At 59.3% G+C, this 5,032-nt stretch overlaps 1 long non-coding RNA gene across 3 annotated transcripts in view; it reads left to right on the top strand.

Annotated features, from left to right (window-relative positions):
• The window catches only part of LOC102976675 (uncharacterized), a 47,279-nt gene that overhangs the window by 17,706 nt on the left and 24,541 nt on the right, over nt 1-5,032 (top strand). Inside the window, exon 1 of one of the 3 annotated variants that reach the window (XR_008618517.1) lies at nt 2,482-2,696. The exons of the other annotated variants lie outside the window; for them this stretch is intronic. This is a non-coding gene — a long non-coding RNA (uncharacterized lncRNA). Of the gene's footprint in view, nt 1-2,481; nt 2,697-5,032 lie in introns of those variants that run through there. 3 annotated transcript variants of the gene reach the window in all.

The following is a 5,032-nucleotide window of genomic DNA, read 5'->3' as shown; positions in this document are numbered from 1 at the left end:
CTCACGGGCCCAGCCGCTCCGCGGCATGTGGGATCTTCCTGGACCGGGGCACGAACCCGTGTCCCCCGCATCAACAGGCGGATTCTCAACCACTGCGCCACCAGGGAAGCCCTTGTTGTTTCATTTTTATGCATTCTCTCACTCTGGGTACAGGAGTCTGGGGAAGGAGGAATCTGGGGAGTAGGTTTTCGTGGTAGGAGATGCTCACCTGTTGGAAGCACAGTCGTATATGCTTAGGGGGTGCTCTGCCAGCCCGCAGCTTGTGTGTGATGAGCCCACCCCCCATGGGCTCCTTCTCAGTGCCTGGGGTAGAGTTGGGTGGGGAGGCCCTGTCCCTCCGTAAACAACTCCACCCAGGACACCTCGGATCTGGGTTCTGGTTCTGCTTCTTGTGTTGATTTTCTTGGGGGTGGACGGAAAACTCCTCTCCATCCTGAGTTCTGACCCTCTAATCTGAGGGATGGCTGTCGCCATCCAGCATCCACAATTTTCCATGAGAACATGGGATGCTTAAGTGGAGACAGAGACGTGAAGGAGTTTACGGGGCAGACGGATGAGTGAGCCATGAGTGTGAGGAAGGTTACAGGTGCCACTGGGGAGGGGCGTCCAGGGAGACCCTAGAGCTGACTTCTCCACACGGGATGGAGCAGGTGGCAGGTGGGCAGGGCCTTGAATAGCACGCCAAGGAGATTGGGGTTTGCCCTGAGGACCAAGTGTTCTTAGCAGAGGTGGGCGGAGCTTGGCAAGACCAGAGGCAGAAGATTCTGCCAACTCATCCCTCGGGCCGGGGCAGCAGGGCACCTCTCGGACACACGCAGTGGGTAGAAGGCCCAGTGGAACGCAGTGACTCCGAGTCCTGAAGGAGCCTTGAGATCTCTGGACAGACTCAAGCCAGAGGAAATTTTCTGAAAGCGGCAAGCGTGTGTGCTTCAGAGCAAGCTTCCTGCCCCACCGCTGGGCAGTCACTTTGCACACATCACCTCTTCACCCAAAAGCAGGAGGGTAGGGCTCCTCCAGCTCTGAAAGGGGATGCCAGAAGCTCTAAAAGCAGGGGAGGCTCTGGCTGATGCTTCCACGCTGGAAGGTGGGACAGGGTGGTGATTACAAGTGTGGGTTCCCAGGTTGTACACTTCAAACTTCCACTATGTCATGTCCACTATACCATAATAAAGTCGGAAAACAAAGAGTGGGGGTTCTGGGCTACAACGTCCAGGCTGGAGTCTCACCTCCACCACCAATAGATGTGTGACCTTGTGCACGTTCCCTAAGTCCTCTGGGCATCCGCTCTTCTTTAGCAAACTAGGGATCATGGTAATATCTACCCCACAGACGTAGTCTGAGGATGTCATGGGATAATTCGTGTGAACACTTGGACTGCACCTGACACATTAGAAGACTTCCATAAAATGAGCCTTTATGAGGACTGTTTCTCCAGCATTTTGCTTTGAAACCATCCTGGGAAGATTGAATAATAAGGAGTCTTTTGGGATTCTGGATGTAGGAACTAGGAGTCTCCCCATGTTCCTAGTGAGGAAACTGAACCTCAGAAGGTTAAATACCGTGCAGCATCGCACAGCTGAACAAGGGGCAAAGCGCAGTTGGGAGGCTGTCCCCACCTCTCATCACCCAGCCTGGCCGGGAGAAGGGACACGCCAGCCTGAGCTTCACAGAGCATCTAGTTCAGAGGCACAAAAAATTGGGGGCTGTTGGGCTTCCCTGGTGGCACAGTGGTTAAGAATCCGCCTGCCAATGCAGGGGACACGAGTTCAATCCGTGGTCTGGGAAGATCCCACATGCCGCGGAGCAACTAAGTCCGTGCGCCACACCTACTGAGCCTGCGCTCTAGAGCCCGCGAGCCACAACTACTGAAGCCCGTGCGCCTAGAGCCCGTGCTCTGCAACAAGGGAAGCCACCACAATGAGAAGCCTGTGCACCGCAACGAAGAGTAGCCTCTGCTCGCCGCAACTAGAGAAAGCTCGCCCGCAGCAACGGAGACCCAACGCAGACAAAAAAATAAAAAATGTGGGCTGTCGTGTCCCGGAGGGCCTCTCCCAGACAGGGCTTGGGGTTGTGGGGGAGGTGCAGGATCAGAGGAGGCGGCGGTGGAGGCAGGACCCCAGCCGGACCCATCAACCACACAGGCCTGCACTGTTCCACGGGTAGAGGGAGGCACCCTCATCTCCTCTTCCAAGCAGGAAAGACACCTGACCCGAGGCGGCCGAGCTCTCCATGCCAGGTAATGGGTCCCAGCTGCGGCCGCTGGCCCACCAGCCCAGGCTCAGGCCCCGGCTCCCTGTGGTTCTACAGCCTGGCCGAGCTGTAACTCAGAGCCTGGGTCTCTCCAGCCCCACGTCTGGAACCGCCGCCTGCGGGTCTACAGAGAGCAGAGCAAGTGCTCACGGCTCACTGAACGCTGAGACGACGCATGCGCGGTGCGTGGGCGCGTGCATGAGTGCCGGGCGTCGTTGGTGACGCCCGCCCGATGGCCCGGCTCCCGCCCTCAGCGGCGCGGTGCTGACAAGAGGGGCCTGCGGTGCGGGAGGACCTGGCCCCTGGAACCTCACGGAGCGCAGCATCAGCAGGCTGTCCACCCGGAGCCGTCGTCCGAGTGACCGCTCGCGCTTCCCCTGCGCGCCCCACACCCGGACTCAGGCCCCGAGGCCCAGCGCAGAGCCGGCTGCTGCCTCCGGGAAGAAGTGAGCAGAGAAGGGAGGTGTGGGGCTGGGGGCTGGGGGCTGGGGGCTGGGCCCCCTCCCAGTGGGGGACGAAGGGGCTGAACTGCACAGACCTGGGCAGGAACACTTGCAAGAGTTAACAGGAAACCCACCAGCCAGACTCTCCTCTCTGCTCCCCAAGAGGCTGGGAGTCGCTGGGGGGCCGAGGAGGGGGCGCGATGAGAGAGCAGGTCTGACCACAGCCCGCTTCTTCCAGACGCCCATTTCCGAGGCGGGCGTGGGGGAGGGACCCCCGAGGCAGAGCCCTCAGCCCAGACGCGGGAGCTTTGTCACTTGGCTGTTTTATGTGGTTTGGAAGTGAATCGGGTTCTGGGATTTGAGGCCAAGATACCTTTTTTTTTAAACTCCCCCCACCCTTTCCTCTTTGGTGAGCTTGTTATGACTGGTTTTGGAGCCTGGCTTACGGAGCGGGGAGAGTGTGCGGGTGTCGGGGCCCTGACAGGGGGAGGCAGCCCGGAGGGGGCCTGCGGAGGCCCGGCACCCCTGCAGGGGGCGGGGGCTGCCTCCCCAAGGGCAGGAGGAGGGGCGGTGGCGTCGTCCCACCTGGCCGGGGTTGGGGTTTAGGAGGTGGGGAGGTAGTACCCTCAGGTGCAGGTACTTTGCGCCTGTGAGTTAGATTGTTCTCTGGTGCAGACGTCATTTACCCGCTCGACTGTTTCTCCTGTGCGGGGGCAATCGAGGCCCACCAGGACGAGAGACGCTTCAGGCGTGTCCTCGGCCAGCCCCAGGAGGCGGCTGGTGGTGGCCCAGCTGCCCTGGGCAGGCGCGGGGGGCTGAGCGCCAGGGGTTTGAGGGGCGCCCGGCGTGCACTGCCACCAGCATTCCACAGTGACCGCAGCCCCGGAGAGGCTGAGGACGCGGTCCCAGACTAAACATGAGACGGGAAAGCCTGCCTCTGAAAAATGGCTATTTTTACATCCCTCTAACCCAAATTCCAAGGTGCTGAGATACGATTTAAAACAAAAAGAAACCAAAAAAAAAAAAAGGATGGGGGGGAAAAAAACCCACCCACTAATGAAAGTTATTCGTTCTTTCAACATTTCTGTGGAGTGCTTTTACCCAGCAGCCTGTTGAAAGAATGCTGATTTTCAGGGGCCCACCCAGACCTACAAAATCCATCACAGGAACAGGCCTGGAACTCTGTATTTTTAACTGGCGCCCAGCTGACTCTTGTGCAGCACGTCTGCTCATCGTGGGGCCTGCTGCCAGCCACTGGGCCCGGCGCTGGAGACACCAGGTATTCAAATCCCAGGGAATTCACAGCCCCGTGGAGACACTTACCACAAATAGCAACCATTTAATATCCCTCATCCCAGTGGGGTCCAGGCAGAGCCAATGAACGCTCTTGTTGGAGGATCTGGGGTTGGTTTTGCAGCCCCAGAACCAGGAGTTCCTCTGGGCCTTGGAGGTGGAAGGCAGAAGGTTCTGGTTTCCAGGTGTGGGGTTGCCCCCAGCAGCCTGCGTCCAGCCCCCTTGCTCTGCAATGGCCCAGTCCCCAGCCCTTTCTCAGCAGGAGAAGTCAAAGGTCACCGGGGACACTCCAGACAGGCTGGTGGACCACTGAAAGGCCTCTTTCTTACAGCAAGCAAGTGCGAACCAGAGAGGGAAAGTGACTTGGCCCAGGTCGCCCAGCCAGGGTAACTGCAGAGCAGAAGCGAAACCGGCCTTGGGGCCCCCAGCTGTGCTTTGGCCCGGCTGTATTTCCTGCAGAATTAAAATTTGAGAGCAGAAGTGACCTCAGAGATCTTTAGAGTCCATCTTGAGTGTTTCAGTAAGGAGCCTGAAGCCAGGGAGGTGACACTCCTGCCCCAGGGCCACACAGCTCAGCAAACCTGGGCCAGAAGGGGGGCGGCCAGGCTGACAGGGCTGAGATCCAGGCGGGCAGGAGCAGGCCTGGGTGCCAGGCAGCAGGCTGGACCATCGGTGCCCCCTTGTGGCGAAACACCAGAATGCCAGGCTTTCCCCCATGGCACCTCTCACCCCACAGGGCATCAGCCAGTGAGGCTAAGGGGTCTGTGTGTATGGCGACTCCTCAAGTGGCTGGCCAGAATTTTGAGGTGAACCCTTAGCTCATCCATGAGAGCTGCAGACACACGGAGGACCCCAAGCTTAAGGGAGGTTTCTGCTGAGGTTAAAAATCTTAAGTTGGGGGCTTCCCTGGGTTGAGAGTCCGTCTGCCGATGCAGGGGACACGGGTTCATGCCCTGGTCTGGGAAGATCCCGCATGCCGCGGAGCGGCGGGGCCCATGAGCCATGGCCGCTGAGCCTGCGCGTCCGGAGCCTGTGCTCCGCAACGG

This window comes from Physeter macrocephalus, chromosome 11, assembly GCF_002837175.3.
Source record: "Physeter macrocephalus isolate SW-GA chromosome 11, ASM283717v5, whole genome shotgun sequence".
Classification (NCBI taxonomy): domain Eukaryota; kingdom Metazoa; phylum Chordata; class Mammalia; order Artiodactyla; family Physeteridae; genus Physeter; species Physeter macrocephalus.
Note: the sequence above shows the minus strand (reverse complement) of the source record. Positions and strands in the feature narration are given on the sequence as shown.